The sequence below is a fragment of the Nomia melanderi genome, chromosome 5 (assembly GCF_051020985.1).
Source record: "Nomia melanderi isolate GNS246 chromosome 5, iyNomMela1, whole genome shotgun sequence".
NCBI classification, from domain to species: domain Eukaryota; kingdom Metazoa; phylum Arthropoda; class Insecta; order Hymenoptera; family Halictidae; genus Nomia; species Nomia melanderi.
The window spans coordinates 2446851-2469975 of NC_135003.1; the positions used below are offsets into that span (position 1 = coordinate 2446851).

The 23125-nt window shown below is 33.0% G+C and overlaps 1 protein-coding gene and 1 long non-coding RNA gene across 11 annotated transcripts in view; one reads left to right on the forward strand and one right to left on the reverse strand.

The window, feature by feature from the left end:
• Nucleotides 1-23125, forward strand: part of LOC116424739 (myelin regulatory factor) — a 112890-nt gene that overhangs the window by 23446 nt on the left and 66319 nt on the right. The gene's annotated exons all lie outside the window — the stretch shown is intronic.
• Nucleotides 9397-21169, reverse strand: LOC143174506 (uncharacterized). Of its 2 annotated transcripts, none has more exons than XR_012998542.1 (3): nucleotides 20768-21169; nucleotides 20206-20644; nucleotides 9397-9505 (listed from the first exon to the last, which is right to left on the reverse strand). It is a non-coding gene; the product is annotated as an uncharacterized LOC143174506 (long non-coding RNA). The 2 variants fall into 2 exon arrangements; XR_012998541.1 differs by lacking the exon at nucleotides 9397-9505 and having other exon boundaries at nucleotides 19284-20271; nucleotides 20362-20644.

The window sequence follows — 23125 nt, forward strand, 5'->3', positions numbered from 1 at the left end:
ACGGAGCCTTTCGCAAATTTCAACTAGACTAACCATGGGAATTATTTGAATAAAATATTTCACACTAGAGTTACCGAGCATTTATCGGAGTTGATACGTAATCCTTATAAAGATTATAACAATACATTTTTTTAGATTTCTTCAGATATTCCTTATAATATTTAAGTGGAAGTGTCTATTTTCAAAGTCATTTCGGATATTGAATACTTTTAAAATATCAATAATTGCAAAACAAGAGTACTAGAACCCGCCATTTTGACGCATACGCTATTTCTAGTGTTAAGGAATAATTATTTGAGTAATATGTCATCTTATTTCTCTCGATATCATTTTAAATTAGTTATATGTTAGTTCATTTGGAAGGGGAAGTAATTTTTCTCTAAATTACTTTGTAAATTGGCTATCAAATAAAAAAACTTTGTATTTTCAGTTGACATTTTGCATTCAGATAAATGTCTCAGAAATATTTTTTCAAATAGTTTGTCCTTCTATTATGTTAACGTTGTTAATTGCACGCAATCTCCGATATACAATATTATTCAAAGGTAAGTATACGTACAAAACATTTTGACTTACTACTTACTGCTAAGATTATTTGACATTTTACCTAAATGAGTGAATTCTAATATTAAGTACCGGAAAAAATTCGTGTGGGTTCTGAAATAAAAATTTAAACACAGAGTACGTTTTTGTAAAATAATTTTATTTTATTAGATACTAACGGCATAAATAAAACTTGCTCTCAATACTAATTTCATTCATTAAAATAGTGAAATACTGATTGAAATCGGGTCACAATTCATTGTTAATTAGAAAACGGTACGAACTTTTTCAGGTACCTAACAAAATATTATTTGATCTCAGTTGAGAGAAACTAATATGTACTGCGGTTGTCATTATACTAATTAATTGGCATTTAATTATTATATATATAATATAGATTAACATAGCGTATAATATGTATAAATATTTGTAACTAAATTATATAAACATTAAAAGATTTGCCTTTTAGTCATATTGATTCAAGCGGTACACATAAGGTAAAAGGTAAGTATGAAGTTGTATAATAAATAACATTAACTAGATGCACATCGTAGATGGGTTACAAAAGTAATAAACTATACAGATTATTGCTGTATTATCTTCTGTTTACATTTTATCGACATGCGTTTAATGATAACTAGCCTGCGTATGTTTACGTAAATTTACGTTGTTAGAAATAACTTAGTAAATCTAGAATTAAATAAAATCTTATTAATTTTTATGAGATATTCCAATAAATACCGAATAACGTACCTAATCTTGTGCTATCTTTTAGAGAATACCTTATTTTATTTATTCCTTTCAATTTTTATGGACTTTAAAATCCATAAAGGTTCGCAGTGTAGTAATGAAATTCTAAAGTTAATGCTCCGTATTATGCACTACTAATTTCTGAGTATTATTTCTATAAATAGGATTGTTTGTTGGAATAACTCTTCAGGATTTATCTCATATTTATGTAACTATTTTCTGAGGAATGGCTTTCTATAAAATTCAGTATTTATCTTTCAGTGAAACGATTGTTAAATGCATTGTTACACTTGCTAAGAATACACAATCCTACAAATATAATACTTCTTTAACTTTTCCTGTAATATTTTCTTCCGATTACCTTGACGATACAGGTATAATCAGTAAAACCAGCATGGACCGCTCTATATGTCTCATAGTCATAAATTGTAATATCATCCTGAACGTGGAAAATTTTCGTTATGCAAAATTTATGGCGAAGAAAGATTGCATAGCGTTAGACGAAGTAAAAGAACATAAGGTTCCAGTCTCGTTCCTCGTTTTCCCATTTAGATTCCACGGGTAGACCAGAATTTCAAGTTTGCCCCATTCTTCAGATCGCCAGTCTGCCCACATGCAGCGACGCCATGCATGAATTAGAAAGACCGACTTGATCGTTGATTAACGGAGATCCTGAAATGGAGAACCAAGCGATTTCAAGGATACGCTCTCGCTGCCAGCACGAGGATCTATCATCTTGAAAGTCTCTTCGGTCCCGACGGGTTCTGAGATCCTTTGATACGATTACATTCTTCTTTGCCTTGCGGATTAATCGATCGAACAGGCAACAAAGGCTCCTTCAATTCTTTGATGTAATTTAATAAGTTTCGATATTCTTGTCGCAGCCGATGTTTTTCCGTAGTTGTAAACTGGGAAATCAATTTCGTTTCGACAAACGTTTCTTTTAATGCTATTGTTTCGAAATAAACATTGCAAATTATCTATATCACTAATTACGGCATCTCATCTGCCTGCAATAGTTCCCTTCAGTTCTTTTCGCTTTCTTCTGCTTAACGATTTTGTAATTCTGGTACAAGTATAATTGCAAAAATAAATAATTCCAATTTCATTACTTTAATATTATTTCATATTTTAAGTGACTCGCAGTTACTATTTCTCATTTCCACATATTAATATGTATCTCTATTTGCGAAATATTCACGTTTTGATTGAAACACTATAGTTACTTCCAGTTTGTTCCTTCATTTTTTGGTTTAAATGTGCAATAGTTTATTAAATTCATTAAATTAAAATTAATATTATCAAATGAGACTTGTCTTCAATTACTCTTCGAAATGCAAGAAATATTTTCGGTCAACTTAATAATTTCAAATAACTTCAATCGCTTTCTTCCTTTCTGTATAACAGCTTTTTATTGCGGGTGTTTTGCAGCCCAAACTGTCTCTGTTTATATTTAGATTTTATTGCGAATGAAATTGCGTACAATTCCATAGAGAACCGGTATCGTTGTTTGTAAACGTTCTAGAGAGCGCTGTTGCCCCGCTCGCATTAAACAAATTGTCATTGCACAACCCGGAGGCGGTGCGAGCGAGTAACGAGACACGAAAATCGTCATTAGCCATTATGTCGGATAATGTTCCCCATTGCTTCATACGTCAATTGGTATAATAGCCTCGGAGTGTTATTTGCCGAATCGATTTACGAAAGCTTTTCTCGGATTCGGCTCGAAAGCGTGGCACGCAGACATCAAATCAAATCGGAATCACCGCGTTTAACAATCGCATGAAGGGAATAATTTTACCATTGAACGGCACAAAAGATTCTCGAGTCTCCAGTTCTTTATTTGTCATTTTCATTTGCTTTTCGGTTTTTCCTCGACATTTAATTTACATTTAATTCTGTAACACATGCGACTGCGACTAAGATATGGAAGCAATGAAATAAAATCTTAAGTAGACAAGTTGCTTTTAACTCTGCGTTGAATTAGTATATAGGGGGAATACTAATTCTTTAGAGAACAGAATTTAGAGATATTTAAAAATCTATTTAGTGTAGCCATTTGTCACTATTTACATGTATGTTTTTTAAACGTATTATTGTCGATGAATACTTCATTTTAGCATTGAATTTACAGTTAAAAATGTAGAATTAGTTGTAAAAAGCTGAAATTTGAACACTGTTTCTGTGTCAAATAATAATTTTTTAATTAAGTTTTTCAACAAGTTATCAAGAAAATAGTAAAAAGCTATGTATCAATAGAAACAGAAGAATACAAATAATTTGTATGTAGATTATTCTTTCTCTTAATTCTGCACTCGAATTAGTATGTAATATACTATTCGTCGTTTAATGTTGATGCATCAGTTAGCATGGTATCCCCATAAGTAAATTATTATCAGTGCCACATAATCTGCGAATTAATAACAAAGTGCTTCAATTTTAAACTCAACGGTTTAAAATATGTTGCAATCATATTGACTATGGTACACTGACGCCGCTAAAAATAGTTTTCAAAATCTTTAACAATATCAAGGGACGCGTGTGTTGAAATACTAACACAAAATTGGATGATCTAATAGGACGCGAATTGCGATAAGCTGGGGGTTACATGTTGATGAACACGACGAACGACGCACAGTGCAGCTAAACGGTCGTTTCCTGGATAAAACTCAATAACTCAAAAAGTATGAATGATACAAAAAAAACGCTTCAAATAAAAATTGTAAGGTACAGAGCTAAACATATGATGGTTATACATTTTTTACATTATGGGGATAATATGACATTTTTTCAATGACAATGGATATGTTGCGACACAGCACAAAATGTAAAATTTTACAAACAGGCCCAACAGAAGGTCCTTTAGCGTCCGGCATGCAATAAGCCAGAGGTTCTGGACATATGTACATAGCGGATATAGTCAACTTAAAAAAACAATGTCCAGACCTCTGGATTTATGCAGGCCCTGGGGTTTTCCATAATACGTTACGTCATCATTGCAAGAGAGTATGCAGCAGACCCCTACTCGAATTTTCCCCAAAAACAGTATATCAAAAACGCCACCGAGGCGAACAAGAAAAATGTAGAAATGAGCAGATCTCATCAAGACAGCGTCCGAGAAACATCCAATTGTAACAGCATACGAATATTAAAGTTTTCTTTCAAGATTGTTCTATCATACATTTTGGGAGTCACGTCTTTCTCTTCTACAAACTAAGAATCTTCCGTCTCAATTAAATTTGCGTTGGAGGTGAGCATTACAGAACGTAGAGTTCACATTCGCGTCGCGAAACTTTGCTCATGCCGTAACAGGATATTTTGCGTTTCGATTACAACATTATATAAATAGAAAAACGGAATTTATTTGCACAAAATTTTGATTTTTGAAATGACAATCATTTTGTATAGTGGGGATTACTTAGCGACACATTGGTAACCTACAATTTTTGTTATGAGAATAGTCCAATTTTGGGGTTTCGTACACAAGCGGTCGCACGATTTTCGAGACTTATGTAGAACGGCAACCGTAATATTAGTTGGAGAAATGCAGCGCGATGGATAAATAGGTGCGTTTTTAACGCGGAAACGGCGCAGGCGTGACGCTGTAATTATCGGTTTAACAAGTTTGTCGTAATAATGAGAAGAAAAAATCGCCCGGGATCCGTCTCCGGCGAAAGTCGATCCCAATCAACGAAAGTTTTATCGACCGTTAAATTGTGCCACGAACAAGATAAAAACAAAAGGGGATAATAAATCCTGGGAACGGAACGCCATTTCATCGGGCGGCCCTCAAATTAATCGGATATTCACGGGGAAAAGTTTCCGATTATTTCAAGTGATATCGTCGCGATTTCCATGAATCCTTTATTCTATACTTTTATATCTATACGAGCTTTTATATCTACAATCAAAAGCTGCAAATAAATTATTTTATTATTCAAGTAACAAGAGATTGATGTGTGGTTTTTTCTTTTCTAGTATTTAAGACTTCGATGTATTTTCAGTCTTTTACGAGAAGAGTTTCCAAAAGTTTAAAAAACGCTTGTCCACAAAGGGTTAATCTTTACAGAAAAAATTTCTTTTATTCGTGATTGGAGAAGATTTTGGTTCCTAAGTAAATAGTTATATTGTACATAGTGAAATATTTGGAAACGAATTGAAACAAACTACATTTGATGAAAGTATTTATGAAGATATTTAAATTCTGTTCTGTATTTGCATTATTATTAAAATTTAATATTGGACTAAAACTAGGTACAGAAGAGTTATTGATTTTGAAAATATTGTATGATCTTGGAATCTATTCAACTTTTATCTGAAATATTGTGGGAGAAAGAGAATTTATTAGAATAAACAATATTTAACGACACGACTCTTTCACAAATTATCTGCACAACGTTTAGAAATACAATACTCGAAAATCGATTAACACTCGAAATTTAAAGACTGGGATAGAATCATTTCTGTCGCACACTTTTTGGAACATTCTGTCGTCATCATTTATTACTTCAAGTACTTATGTTTGGAATATTCTAGATTTTCGTTTTTCTAAAATATTGATTTTACATAAGCGACAAATGTTTCTAGAATATTGCACATGTCTCTAACATTTATTCGCGACACACACACACGCGCGCGCGTGCTCGTGCGTTCATCTGTGTACGTACACTCACCCATCAGTACACCCATAACCACAATATTTCTTGGTGTTATAGATTCAAAGATATTAACACATTGCGTATTGGTTAATTTTCAAAAAGTTAAATTGTGTAGATAGTAATATTTAGTGAGATCAACTTATATCACTATATATTGGAAAACTCAAATATCATATTGTTATGTAATATATTTTAAGCAAAATTACATAGCTGAATGTCTTTATACAAAAATGAGATTTAACTTGTTAATTGTGGAATGTAGTTTAAAAAATCTCTCGTTTTACATGCAATAAAATAAAAAAATTAAGTGTATACTTGTCAAAGAAGAATTACATGTTTATTTAAAAAAATAAAGAATTCATCGTTGAAAGAATTAGCATCACTTCAAGCTTTAAGATGTATATATTCGTCAAACGCAGTTAACTGGTTAAACAACAGATTGTTATAAAATTAATATTGAAAAAAATGTTCTACTTTTTACGTACCTGTGTTAACGTTAGAAATTTGCGGCAATTAGCTTAAGATGTTCTCTATTTTAATCAGCAATGCGTATTAGAAAAGCGAAAAATTTGCCGGTCGCGATCCTGTTAACAAGTATGGAATTGTTTGGGACACCTTGTATATGCAAGGAATGCAGAACTTGACTCCTCGATGCTTCCTCCAATTCTCCAGTGTACTGAGTAGATTACATAGAGAGTGGAACGTAAATATTTATATAATTGGACGAAGAAATACGTATGATTCAGAACATACGTGATCGATCGATATTTTTCGATTCGTTTCCTACATATTTTTATCGTTTTCTTCGTGTCTGCTCAGGATTTTATTGCTCCTACGCACGAACCTCTAATTTGGTATTACGTCAAGCGGGGCGGTACTCTTCCGGATTAAAAGTCAGAGTCATCTACGACGATGCGAACGTTCGTTTCTGGCGATCACATGAATTAATCTACGAATTATCTTGAAATCACTAAGATATCATTTTCCTTAACTCCTCGCTTTAGGACATTCTGGCAGACTCGCGGTGAACATTTCAAATACAGTCCAACAAATATAAATGTTATTAGATTCCTTTGAATTTGAATTAAATATTTTTTTTATTATTCTTTGGTATGTTTCAGAGTAAACTTAAACATAAAGTGAGTATAATATTCCTCTATTTTTCTAGTAAATTCTTTACGATAAAGTAGTTTCATCGAGCATAGTTTTAAAAAGAATTATAGACCACGAGAATGTGAAATTTCTGGTAATATCTATTATAAGTACAACATATAATTTATATTAGTAAAGATATGAATAAAAGTATCTAATTCACTTTATCCTCACATTTTATTCATCTACGAATGCAACATTTATTCCATAATGCTCTCAATTAAACAGTGCGAAATGAAATATTTGCATTTGTATAAACAAGATGTTTTTAACCTTTAAAATTATATATTGAATTACTTTTGATATTATTTATACTGTTTAATAAGAGTAACAAATTATTTTAATATATTTCAAAAGATTAATTATAAAAAGAAAACCGTTTACTTTATAGTATGTACTGGAAGGTGAAAAATTAGTGCATCAAAAAGATGACACATTTTTCTTGAACTACGTAATCTATAAAAGAAAATATTATTTCAATATTTTGTAACTCCTCCATGTGTTTGTATAACTGACAGTAAACGCTTTGGAACAGATTTAAATAACTTTCTAACAAATTTTTTGCTTAATAATGTCCAGCTTCGATACATTTTTTACAATTTTGAACAGTATGAAATTAACACAATCTAATCTCGCTAACTATGCTCAACAATTTTTGATGATATTCAAGCTGGTGTCGGTGAACGTAGCCGGCCACTCTAAAATTTGAATATTTTGCTGTATAAAGTATTCTTCTACACACTTTGCTTTATTAATACTCGCACTGTTCGATTGAAAAATAAAATTTTGTCCTGCAATTTTTACTGCATGTTTCTTTAATTATTCGTCTATTAAATTAATATAATCTGGACTTCCCATTTTCCTATTTCTAAACTTAGTTTCAGTGATAGTGTAATAGCCAATTCCAGCCCACACCATTATTCTTCTACAATCCGCTTGTAGATAATTTAAAATCTGTAAATACATTTTTCTGCAGACTGAAATCGACCTTCTTAGTGCAACTTCATTAACCCATTTGCGTCAGTGGCGTATATACACGCTCAATTTTCCTGATCACTATCACCTTTTTCATACTGCCTTATAATGCAAATGGGTTTATGATGATTTTCGCATAAGTTTCTGGCATTTTATGTATTTCCAATTTTTTATAATACGCTGTGCATAACGGATAGTAGTATCTACACCAGCTTCTGCTGCAATTTCTCTTGCAGACGGTGCTGAATTTGATGCAGTTCTTAAAATTGCACGTTGCTTTTTGACGACTTATATTTTACTTTTTTCCATAATTCTCCATATTTCTTAAAAAAATATAAATAACATTACGACAACGATTTAATATTTTCGCAGTTTTACTAATAAAAAAAATTTCTTCATGCAACTCTGTATTATTGCTATTTCGCAATCACTCAATCTTTCACCGCGACCGATTGTATAATGATCTATATAATCTTACAAAATATCGCTTTTCAAATACGCACAATACTATATACTTGCTGGTGTAAACAGTTTTACGACTCTGTACCAACTAAAATAGAAAAACTTTGAAGATGTGCTATGATTTTGATGCAGCGGTCAGTTTATGTTCTCAGCTTTTCTGTGAACTCATCAACACAACAGAGGTGTTTACCCTGAACAGCTGCAATGTATTGCTCACTGAAAAGCGATGCATGGTACAAGAACTTTTACTATTCAATTATGTTTGCAAAAAGTAACAAAATTATACAATGTGCTATCTTTCTGTCGCGGAACGTAGTCGTTGATTAAATTCAAAACGAAGTGACGTTTAACTGACAATTTCAAATTGAGCTGAAAAATCTAAGCGTGTTCCGTACATAGCAACATTTCAATGGAAATGGTGCTTTGAAACACCTTCGAGCTACAAAAGGTTAGCATGAAATGCCAATTTGGCTCATGAAGTGAAACATTTAGATGGTAATTCGAATTGAAAGAAAAGTTCCCATAAACACGTGCGAAACTTTCGCTTAGCGCAATTCTTTGGGCTAACCTATCGGTGCTGCAGAGCGGACGCGAAATGGTTTTCACGGAAATCGCGGAAATTTCACAAGTATCGCAGTCGGTTGTTGGTTTAATGACGATTCGCATCACTCACGATAATCGTACACCGCTAGTCAGAATAGCTGTCCTCCCCTCCAACGGTCACTGCCTGTCTATAACGTTACGAAGGTCATAGTGGGGTGGACATGCATTCTGAACGTTTGTTGTATGCATGTGTATGCACTTACCTGGAAGTCCCGTGATATTTATTCATGCGAAGATAAATATCCGTTGTTGGGAAAGCCGGTCGTTCCCTTTTCATGATGTTGTTGTCTTGAAAATCACGACAAACCTGACCTCAGAAATCATTAACATATCTAAATACTATTCTGGAGGACGCAGGTGATCTAGGAGGAAGGTTAATACGTTAAATTTTACATACGAGTGATTAGATAAAAATAATTACTTTGTATCGTTGATTATAATTATTGAGCTTGTTCGAGTTTCGTTACGTGTTTTACATGCTTGATTTTCGGTGTACATCTTTGTCAATGTTTAGTTAATTTTATATAATTATTTTTTACTGTATAAAATTTCAATTTTTTCTGTGTTTTATTTTATAACGAATCGGAACTATAAAAATTCGAAGATTACGAGAATGATCTTATACTTAGATAAAAATATTGAAATTTACAATGAAATTACTTATGTATTTACTTCAATTGTTCTTATTCCAAATGATAATTTTGTGTGAGCTGTTTTAATAGAATGAAATGAGGTTAAAAAAATTGAAAGACTGTTTAGCATTAATCTCTTTATAATCCACTGAAATGAGGGAAAATAGTCTGTATAGTTTCCAAAAGCGTAAATTATTTCCCACAACGTACAAATGCCAAGAAAGAATCTCAGAGTAGCAAAGTTCTCGACACTTGTGCAGCTTCTGTTAAGGAAATTGATGTATTAATATTTCTTGAATGAAATTGCATCGAAGTTGACCTAACCAAGACCTATCACCTTATGATTTATTTATTTCGTAACTAGCCTCACAAGTGATAGTTTGTTGTCGATGATTTACTAGCACTATTGTGAAAGTTCTTACGCGTGTATGCAAAATAGCATTTCTCTTTGATTGACGCGTAACAAAGAATATTTTCATTTACTAAATCCATTCTGAAGTTTTGCTCACAACTCCGGTTCGATATTGCACCTAAGGCAAGGAGAATTAGCATTTAGAATGTATCTTTATGTTTCACTTTACTAATAAGAATTGTTATTGCACCTTATTGTACACCTTCAACAATAAAATTTGGTATTCCACAGTAAAACTAGATTTCGTGCTCTAATTAATATGTACATTTTAACCGTGAAATATCTGTGTAACTAAAATTTCAAAAATTATTAATATTCCCTAAAAAAATATACAAGTATTTGTCACAATAAAAAGTATTACACAATGAACATTTAATCCCTTTTCCCTTGAGCAGTTTTGAACAGAAGAATATTGTTATGCATCAAATCAAATTTAAATTCAATTCAAAATTCATCATATAGTTTAATTTATCCGTGCTTCGATTGTAACCAACATATTGACATTAAATAAAATGTTTCTCTACTAAAAAGCAGGATTAAGAACAAAGGGTTATCAAAACTTCTATAAGACATCCTCTTCATTATCACCATCAAATCGTGATCCAATCATCAGAAGAATTCCATTTAGACTTAAGCTTCGATTAATCTTCGAAAAGGTTTCTGTTCACGCAAACGTTCTCATTATGATAATCGCGTTTTGATGGCGACCGTACAGCAATCGGTCGCATTAGCGGATCGTGAGAATTCAGCTTAACGTTTCTCGTGGCGGCGGCGGTGGCGGCGTCGGCGGCGCGCAAACGTGCCACGGCGGCGGGTTTACTACGCCAGCCGTTCTAGATTTTCATGGGAGATTGTTTATAATGCAAGAGAGAGGATGTGTGGACTACTTTGCGAGCCGTCGCGCGATCACAGAACACGCTCGGACGTTCCACATGTAGAACGGGGAGGCAGGACTGTAAAACCGGAGGAAACGATCATCCTCTTTGCCCGCCGGGTCTTTCTTCGCCCGTCTAAACATCGCGCGGCGGGAAACGGCCCGCGCGTCGACAAATTGTTTGAATCTCGTTACGTACGAAATAAGTGGGTTAAGCTTGCCATAAAAGGTCGAAGGCTCGTGTAACAACCGCCGCTCTGTGCTAGCCGCGATCGAGAGAATCTACTTATTTATAGAATAAAAGAAATTATCTTCTATTGTAGGTTTAAAGTCATTGGGTGGTTGAGAATATACTCCTAAACCGATTTTATGTATTTTCTTAAGTTGTTAGGAAGGTTGTTAGTTGTTAGAAGGTTATCGTTAATGTTAGAAAGGTTACAAGTAATCAGCGATACGATATGCTGGCACGCTAGTTGTTTTAACAGATTACATACTGGTAACGAGAAATATCGTTTTTATATAAAGATACTTAGCTATGCAACTTCGCTAATTACCACAGCATTTAAAAAAATATTAAATTTGATTTGAATTGATTATCTGTTTAAAAAATATTACATAACAATATGATATCTGAGTTTTTGTGTGTATAGTGATATAAGTTGTTCTCACTGAAAATTGCCATCCGCACAATTCAGTTTTTTGAAAATTAGCCGGTACGTAATGTGTTAAAATGGTACTTTCTATTGTTGTATATATTGATGCTTGTCTTTTGTCATCGCGATTGGGAATATCTTCTTAATTACAAGATAAATAATATTGCCCGCTATTGCAGTTTTGAAATTACCGTACCGTTGAGAACATACTCCCAAAGTGATTTTATGTAATTTGTTGAGTTATAAATGTTGGGAAGGTTTAAAGTAGTCAGCGATGTGACATGTTAGCGCGCCAGTTGCTTTAAGCTGGCACTTTCTACAGTTATATCTACTGATGATTGTTATTTGTTACCACAATTAGGAACATCTTTTGATTTATAGAATACAAGAAATTACTTTCTATTGCAGTTTTAAAATCACTATGTTGTTAAGAATATATCTTTAAAGCGATTTTGTGTAATTTGTTGAATTGCATACATATGTTAGAAAGGTTTGAAGCAATCAGCAATATGACATGTTAACGTTTCAGATGCCGTAAATTGGTACTTTCTATCGTTGTACCTACCACTGGTTATTGTTTACTATCTCAATTAGGAATATTTTCTGATTTAGAGGATAAAAAATCGATATTTTTGCAGTTTTATGATCACTGTATTGATAGGAACATATATTTAAAGGGACTTTATGTAATTTATAAAATTGTAAATATTATGGAGGTTCGATGGAATTACTGACATAGCATGACAGCAGTTACCATAAACTGACACTTTCTATCGTTGTACTTACTGGTAATTGTCTTCTGTCATTTGTATCCTTTTACAGAGTTATTACATGTCATTAACAATCAGTCATACGTGTTCCAAAGTCACTAATCTTTCATGTATTTCTCTTTTTGTAAAGGAAAGTCATGTAATTGTTGGAAAACGCAATAATTAAAGGGAATGTCAAATCTGTCTTAACGCATAATTGCAAAAGATTGATAGATACACTGTAATAATTTTTACATCGGATCTCGGTCCACTTCCTCCAAGATAAATTGCAATTTTCGCGCGAAACGTGTAGAATCATTTTACACCGTTTAACGCAGCACCGGTAGTGGCAGCGTGGAAATAAATATTAATAGCGCAATTACACCGATATCTTAGATCGAACTAGAATCGGAAGTCTGTTCTTTGGAAACTTCTGTTGCCGTCAGTTCATGTGAACTTCCTGTACATCTATTTGAACATACGAGTACATTGTGCAGAAATAATTTTCTTAAAGGACAATTTCATTGTCTTCAATTGTTTCATTCTTTTCTTGAATTAACTCTTTTCTTAGCAGTAGTTGTTAACAGTTTTCCAAGAATCAACAATAAAAATCGGAGGATGTCTTAAGTAATTCTTTAGTAACAAGTCGTGAATATCGAACCTTTTTAAATGACATAAAGATAATATTCTTGGAGGATTATTATTTAAAGGAAAACTACTAGATGTCCTTTTAATATAACGTAGACATTAAAGAATGTATTAATAGGTTTCTCGTAGATAAAGTGTTAATAGCATTCACTCTTACAATATTTCTTATGAAAAATGTGAACTTTTAAATGATTGCAATGATGGATACACAACAGAAGGTTGTTTGAAGCGTGGCGATTTAAATGAAAAGAAAACAGGCACTAGTGTTAGAATGATGGTGCTGTTTCTTTATCTACATCCAAGTGCGTGTTAATCATTCCCTCTGTTAGTGGTCTTAAGAAACACATTCATTGATTGCTATCGTCTGCGACAAGGATGCGTCAATAGCGATGTATCTCGTGTCTGGTGACGATTAAGTTCTTCTTGTAAATATTGGTGACCTTTTGCACAATAAAATACAAGCTCATTATACTACAATATATGGAGGACTCGGGAGTCAATCAGTGCATTTTCATTTCAGGTAATTTAAAATTTTTTAATTTCTAGATTTTCTCGTTAAAACTTCGTGTTCATAAAACAGTTGAGATACTAGCTGCAGAATTAAGGTTTAAGTACAAAGGTAGTAACGTAATTGCTTTATTAATCGATAGTTTTAATGACAGAAGCAGTCTTTAAGTGTTAAAAATGAAAATATGACTTCCGCTGTTTAATTTTTGACTCTTTTACATAATAAATTAGAAAACTTTGGGATTTGATTTGTGACCAGAGTCAACTATATTTTTAAATATTGTTTATACACATATAAAACGTATTATTTTAAAAATATTGTTAAAAATTTGTTCTTTCTAACCAGCAAAACGGAACAAACGTAATTGTAATTATAGTAATTATTTTGTTATTTGTAAGCCTGACTTTTATAGTGCAAAATGTTTGTGAAACGTAGCACAAGTTTTCGATTGGAATTACGTGACGCTAGGAATTGTCGAGCAAAACGGAAATCCAGCTCTCTCAACAAAAGCCTCGAACAAACCATTCAATTGTGTTCTGGCTTCTTGCTACATATACAATGGATAATCGTTCATTGGATCATTGCGTGATTCAGAACTCGCGATGAATAATTCTCCTTTTCATTTCGGGATAACATTCGTTATAAGAATATGATCGCGTGTATTGATATGTTTCTTTTAATTAATTACTGTTGGAGATAGATGTTTGTGTATTTCGAACGTGTTGCTTGTTATATAAGTATTCCGTTTAAAGAGATGTCAAATTGATAAAATACTGAGCACAAACAAGGATACGAACACTTATTATGTGTATTTTCTTATTTCTACTAACGTAGAATTTTTATAAGTTCAGAGATTGAAAGATTATTTGTTTTGTATTTTTAATGTAGATCATATTTAACTACATGCCCGAAAGATGTCTATGATATAATATGAAAGATTTGATTTGGACTGAGACTGAAGGAATCAAATCAGACCAATTTATGATTGATCCGGTTGATATAGACCAATCCAGAAGTGAGACATTTGAAGCAAATCAAATCAAGACCTAAAACACGAATATTATTAAATTAGAATAGATACAATTGAATTAGATCAACTCAGAATTCAGTACACGCAATGGTTAGAGATTCGATTTGGATTAACCAAGAATGAAAACACAGTAATCAAACTATTCTAAGTTAAAGGTCGTCAAGGTGCATGAAGTTAAGTCTAGAAGTAATCGATCTTAAAGATTTAAGCTTGGAAATCATCAAATTCAGCAATCGAAACTAGAGAGGGTTTCAGTTTGGAACATTAGGTTAATTCTATTTGGGACCTTGAATCCAAGAGTTTTTTCAGTTCGGAACATTAAGTATAAGAATCTCCTTATTTGAAACATTGGGTTAAAAATTCCTCTTGCTTGAATCATTAGGTTCAAGAACTTTTAAGCTTATTAACCCTCTATGGGCCGAATTTTTGTTCATGATTATAACAAAATCGATGCAGTACAAAATTAATAAATATCCACATATGAATACGAATTAAGAATATATTTAATAGTTTCAATAATTTCATCAAACGAGTATATTTTATAACTTTCAAGTTACAATGACGTTAAACTTTTACGCTTGAGCGTACAAAAGTTGAAGTTAACTGATTACTTTATTTTATTCACCCCTTCCAGTGCAAAATGAAATAAACCAGCAAGATGCCAATATAATAATATGTGACTTCAAAGTTACATGAGTTTACAGATGGTTAATTTCGGATTTGAATTTTATGTTGTTAAACTCATTTCTCTGATTTTAGACGATTTAGGACGCTGGTCTCTCAATATCAAATTATATATAAAACTGTACATATTCCATAGAAAATCTATTTATTGTATCTTATAAATAAAAAGAAGTCAACATAAGAAGTTTGAACGAGTAGGCATAGCAGTGATAGGAATGCTCGATTCATAGAAACGACAATTTATGAATCTCTACTTTCTTCATACCATGCACTTGTATCACCTACATCCGTTAGTAAAACTATTAATACGACAATGTAAAACTTTGATTACCACTATTTCCCACGGATTTGCCATTGGACTTCCATTGCAGTTAATAAGAAATGATAGCAATAAGAAATGCGAACAGAAAGCTTTTTCAACGAAGGCTTTTTAATACTTTTGCCATCTTGACAATCACATGCTTCGAACTAGATAAATAAATGCAACTGCACACTCTCACTCGCAAAGTTCTTTTTCCCATGTGAGTAGCAGTTGACTCGTAAGAATTAAATCGTCTCGAAGAAACAGTTCGTTAGACTCATTGATTCTTAAATTACTCGATCTGATTACATTCTAGAGAAATAATTGCTATTTACGATCATGATCTTATTTTCCGACACGATGGGATCGAACGGTATCTCGATCCCGATGATTAATTCCGTCGATCGTTCTGCCTCGTATTGGCACACGTTGCTCACGTGTCGCGCTGGTATTTCACGTGGGCGCTACGTTCTCCGAGAGACATGTTCTGTGATCATTCTGCATCGAGCAACGTATCTAGCTCCGTTGTTCCGTGAGCACACAATGCGCCACTGATCCTTTCCGCTTATATCCCGACTAGCGTATATTCCGAGCGGCAACAATCATCGGGGCTCTGAATGTGTACAAGGTGTCCCATTCCAATGCCTTCAGTATTGAATTTTATTTCATTCAATTGCAAATATTTTCTTGTTTCACGGTTGGAATTTAAATTTATACAAAACCTGTATTCTAACTGGCGCTGTCTGTGATGACAGTTCGCGACGAAAGCTTCTAAATTTACATTTACATTTTGTAAGGTAATTCTGGTTATAGACTTCACTTTGTTTTTCATTTGTTAAATACATTAACCTTTAAGAAGATACTGTGAATTTTTTACAAAGGAGATCGAAATAATTCAGTGAGTCCAATATACAATATTGGTTATGATCAGTGTTATAATTATAATTTGGTGTTAAAAGTTTCACATTTTAAACATCAAAAAGTGATAGGAAAGTGGTGAATTGTTTATTATTATTTTTCTCGCGTAATTCACTAGCAACGAAATATACTAATAACAAATGTATTAATAACAGTATCTTCTTATAATTATACTAACTAACTATTTTTTAATAGGTTTTGTTACATGTTTTCCACTGATAATTGATTTTAAAGGTTACGTTCCAGATGTCGAGTGAATTAAGCCCTGAATTTCTTCAAGGCAGTAAAAGTGATGTATGTTACAATGTATAGAAGGTCTAAAGGGGTTAATCAGTCGTGTTGCCTGTGCAATTGATTAGTCCGTAAAAGTACTTTAATCGTTTGAGTGCCAAGGAGCGCGCTCCTCCATTCAATGCAGAAAAAAATCTCAACGAGCACAATCGCGCTTATTTGACTTCAGCTTTACAATATGCGAACTAGCATTTAATTCATTAATTTGCATGTTAAATCCTCCGGTTATTTTTCATAAGCCAAAGAGATGTGAGAACATTTTACACAATATAATCTTAAAATTTGTTTCAAATTTATATTATTCGAGAAATACTTTAGTTTCGAAAATGTTAAGTAATATAATCTTTAACACTTATTTCTAATTGATATTATTTGAAAAATACGTTAGTTACGAAAATTTTAGATAATAAAATCTTTAAAATTTATTTTTAATTGATATTATTTAAGAAATACTTTAGTTCCAAAGTAGTTGTGAAATATTTCGTCTAGAAGTTAAATACAGTTTTCCATTTATTATTTGTAGTTGATATTACTGTATAAGATATATATCAATTTATTAGATTCCATTTTATTCGTTGTTTATTATATACTTCAGATATAATGAAGTATTTGAAAATATTAGAGGATAATATTTCTAGAATTATTTTTTTAAAATATTACTACTGATAGTTATTGTTCAACTCGGTATGTTTATGTATTTTTTATTGTCTTTGTTTATTTCCCATTTTCAAACATGAAGCCTTAAATAGAAGCTACCAGAGATAGCATGCGGTCATTTAACTGTTAAATACTGCCGACGTTTTTCAGATGCATTATCGAACTACCCCTCCGGCACTCAAACGGTTAATACACACGAACTGACGCGAGTAACTGTATTTAACTATCTCGCAGCTACAATGCTATTAAACGGAGTATATGACTATACTTAAACAAACTGGCCACCTTTGAATATTTGAATTGCTTTAACAGTATGATATACTTGCTTCGATTGCGCAATACAGTGGGACTCTATTTACATAAACTTTATTTGTTACTCACGTAATGCTGAGACACTTTCGAGTAAGTAGAAACCGATTATTGTCTTGTGTTCATAATAATGATGTTAGTTATTCGAAATTTAAAAATCCGATATTTTATAATTTCGATTATTATCGAGCATTCTTATCAAACATTAACTAAATGGCATTAAAAATTAATCAATCATCTTCATGTTTGAACATTCAAAATTAATCAATTTCCACGTTTAAAAAATTCTTTTTAAAAGTTTCGTTTGTTCTTATCTACTAATTTCAAGTTACATTGGTGTCTAAGGCTTAATTTAATGTTAATTAATGTATATTAATATTATACGGACTATCTTTGTTTTTAAAAAATAACATATTAATAATAATAGTAACAATAATGATAATAACAATAATAACAATAATAATTTATTATACAATACAATACAACAATAATTTTATTAATAATATGTTATAATATTAGATAAATAATAACCCATACCTAACTCAAATGACTGACCAGTGCGACCTTCAATTAGAAAACAAAAATGGTCCGTATAATACGTCATCCAGAAAGTACCCAATTCTAAACGTAGAAACTACAAATTCAGTATGTTTAGAAGTACTTGAACTTAAGTTCTCAATGTTGCTCCTGCATTATATTTATCAGTGAATAATAAAGGATTAAAACCGGACACCCGGTGTACAAACGAGGAGCCTTGAAGTTCGTAGTCCGCGGGGGAAGAAACAGATTTGCATCCCGAGGAGGCGTGGGTTTATCAAAGGTAGAGCGCGGTCCGAGCAGTGAATTCGATGGAGTTTTCTTACCGCCGAGGGCACTCTCATATTGGCATTAGCGTCGCTTCGCCACCGGCGGCTGTATTTGTATCATCGTGATGTGACGCAACCAGTGAAAGCCGGCGGATTCCGCGAGGTAAAGTTCAGCGAGCGTATCAGTGTGGGAATCAGGCGACTTTTCTACGCTCTAACTATGAGAGGAACGCATCGATCACTCATTGCCACGCTGTTGCAAGGTGATTCCCGGATCATAAACTGTACAGCAAATCTACAGAGTGTTCCATTTTCAAATTCTTTTTTGTTATCTCCTTTTCGAATTTGCTATCATTTTCATAATATTTTCTCTATTCTAAGAAGAAACATGGTTCGTTAAAAAGGTAAAGAAATTGATTTTTTTTTTAAAACAATTAGTGACGTGACAAAAGAACGATTAAAGTGATATGGTGGCCATAACTTTACATTTAGTGAAAATTTAATGTATTCAATGTATGTTACTACAAATGTACTTTTATTTTAAATGGAGCAACATATTTTTTTAGTTTTATATTTTATAGGCCTTTATTACATATTTTATATGAACTTCGAAGCCTTTGTTAAAGTTGGAGGTCGTAATTTAAACAAGATTGTTTTGGAATCATCATTTATTTCAACGACAATTATTAAGGGATGCGCGATATACACAATGAAAGAATCAATTAGAATTAGGATAATTGTAGGGTTATGAAATCAATTAAATAAGAAAAATGAAGATAACAAAAAAATAATACTCAATGAAAATTCCATTTTATGTAATGTGACGAAGGGCATAATGCGGAGCGTGACTTCTTTTTATCAAAATGAACCAGTTCAAACTTTCGCTATTAATTCAGCATTACTTCCGAGTTTATTACCAATTCATTATTCCGTTCAGTTCAAGTTCGTCGTCCACGGCTCAACTCCAATCTTCGATCAGACATTCTATCCAGTATCACTGAACGAATCGTTGCGCAATACGTCTTCGTCGTTGTAACTTCTCTAATAACACTATGCCGAGGGTTATATTTTGTTATGACCTCATCGATTACAGTCCGCGCACCTTCAAACTTCGATGCCGTTTGTATCTTGAGAATAATTCTTCGGTACAAAGTTGGGCAACTTTAAGTTTAAGTGATTATCATCGTTTGATGTAACAATTTATTCTATTAGAAAATCATTTTCTATATTCTTTTTTTTTATATATTTGAGTTTATTTTAAGATGGTCTGTAAAGTCATTAGTGATCGCCAACGTTTGGATACATTACTTATTACTTAATAATGCATAATACATAATGACTTATTGTATAATAATATACTAGTTGCATGAATAATAATACAAAATTTTCAGAATAGACATAACTTAATTATAATGAATTTAAAAGATTAATTAGTCTGAAAAATTTAAGCACATTCTAGATACTGGTGGGATTATTTAGATTCCTCTTTATATCAGATTTAATATTATATTTGTTTCATTTACGGGAGAAGCATTATTAATGTCTACCATTCTACAATTGTAATTTAGATATTTAGGTGTAGTAACTTACAATTGAATTAACAGTTGCGATCCAACTGAATTGTGCCTTTTAGCAATAAAAATTATCAGCTGTGTTCTGCAATAAAATTCAATATATTGCAATTTACACTTATATTTCAGTTCTATCTGTAAGATTTTGTGTTTGTGGTTCAAGGTGTATTTTTACCTAGATTCCTAAACAATTTCGGGAGCACTTCAGCACGAGAATTTATGTTTCTTTTTTTGTAAAACTTCACATTTTTAAATTGCTAACACAACACAACTGCAAATGTACTAATATTGAAGGAGAATACTTTGAAAAACAATAAAACGATTAATCCGTACTAATTCGTGACGTTTCATACTCTTGTATTAAACACGAGCGCATCATCTTTTTACATTCCTGTCCCAACTATTCGTATGAGCTCTACCCAAATAAAAATAGATCTTCAAACATCCGTAAGATTCTTCTAAAAAAAAGTTCTAGTTCAAAAGGATAATATATAATTAAGTTACAGTTTACTGAACTGTGGTTTTCCAACATTGGCTCGGAGATCGCAACAAGCAAATCGTCCTGAACCGTAAGTACTTACGTAGTTTCCACACAGTTCACGATTTAACGCGTATCGAATCCTGAGGTAGAGAACCATGGAACGTATCCATTACGGAAGAAACATGGCCTCGGTTGTTCTTCTCTTGATGCCTCGATGCCCGTGTGTCTCTTTTCCTGCTTAGGTCATGCTAGACCCTCTCTTTTTCTCCTTCCGTCCGCCATTTCGTTCTTGCTCGGTTCCGCCAACATGCCTCGCCGATTTCTACGTTCGCGTTCGATATTCCTTGCACCGGGCTTGCATACGTTCAACCCGAGCAGCTCTTCTGTGTATACCTGAGCACACAATGCCGTCGCTTGTAGGCAAATACACTTAGCTGGCGGTCGTTTCATGAACCGCGAATGGTTTCGATTGTAACGCGCATTTTCATCGCGCGATTCGAATACCGATGAGACTCTTAATGATCGTCTTCGCCTTGCCAGCTAACGCGCGACCACATGTACCTATTGATGTTTGTTATTAGCGGATGCGGGCTTCGGACTATTATCTTCGGCAGAACACTAGTTGAAACGATTGAAGGTTTTGTCTAGGTGGGTAACTATTGTTGTTGCTACAGGTCGCGAAACGTGATGGGACACCGTGGAGTTTTTAGTCTTCTTTCTAGAGGGTATGTGAAAGGACTCCGTAATAAGAAAATGATCGGTTACAGCTTATGCTGCTTGTCAATACTAACACAAATTTATGGGCCTTTATTGTACGGTTCATTCTACCACTTCTACAGAAATTTATGTTGGTTCATTCGGATTTTGGAAGTTGGAGATTTAAAAATAGGTCATTTAGGTATACGTTGGTGTAATTGCATCATTCAAAGTCGATGTAAATATTTACCAAATAGTGTTTATAAAATTCAATGTTCGTCAAATTGACGTGTTCTGTAAACTTATTGTTAATAATGTGTACATTTTTGTCTTTTCTGTGGATCTTTTAATATTTTGATAATAAGTGACTTATAAGACCATGATATAAGATTTCTTTAAATTGGATCGAAAAAAATTACCAAATTACCTCAACGAACCAAGTATACATTTTATTAATTAATTCTTCAGTAACTTCCGTCCAAATTTTCAAAAGTTATTTTTTAAATGGAACAGTTGTACTTCTGTGATAGGTTTAGGCATACTCCAAATAGAATTGGATACAAATAATTATCTAACCGAAATTTTTATTTTTTTCTTCTTATCACTAACTTTATTATCAACGTTGCTTCTGTAACTAAGAATTTTAATATCCCGGCACAATAGTAGGACAGAAATGGTACCTAAGTATAGCGGTTGATCTACATTCCTCGGAAAGTATCACGGACGACAATTACCGATTATCTTCACGTAGGAAAATAATGACGATCATTGCGTCTCTCGATTCACCGTCATCGCGTTGTCGCCGCGAAGAAAAAGAATATTTCTTACGCAATCGTTCCTTTTTTACATAACACCGGATCCGCTAAAAGTCTAATAATTGTGTCACGATGGTAACGCTGCTGGCAATGCCTGCGCGTACACAGCCACGGTCCCAATCCGTACGCTAGTCCATAGATTCCATTCGTGTGTACTTACGTATGCACGCCCACATTAAACGTATTACCATATTTATTGCTCCGCCGGTAATATTTATGTCCGTGGACGAGTACATCACGGATGAATGATTTGTAGATGAGGTCAGGCGTTTAGGGTAAGTGCACCGGCGCACGCATGTTCGCGGGAAAGGGACGGAAATGATTTCTGTGAAACAAAAAATATTCTGTCCTTCCGCTAACGGTTCCGACAATGTATTTCTCGACTTGCAGGTCTGGCGAAAGTATTGACTGGAATAGTAATGACTGCGGAGCTTTATGCAAAATCAAAGTTCGCCGAAGTAATTTAGAGAAACAAGGGTTAAGTAGAACCTGAGTTCTTCTCTTAAGAATTTTTATAAATTGAAGACACAATAAGTGTATTCTTAAATTTGTACGAACGTTTTTGTACTTTTTATGTATTTTGCGTGCTTAGATTTGCCATTAATGCATGAAATCCACAGTTTAGTGCGGTATAAATGATAGAATAAGACAAATTAATGTTTTGTGTATACAATGTATGTAAAATGTGTTTATGATTATCACTTGTTGTAGGTATTAGTTATATACTGATGCTCATGAAAATCTTTTCTTTTTATTATATAAATAGTTTAAAATAGTAGAATATTTGTTGTGCATCGATAATGATATTCCGTGTTAGCTGTAGAATAATAGGAACTGAATTAAAACAATGTCCTGTCAAAATCTTTATTATTGCAGTTGAAATTTTTGATTACCTTAATTGAAATCCTCATTCGTTTTAAATACGGTTAAAAATAATTAGCAAGATG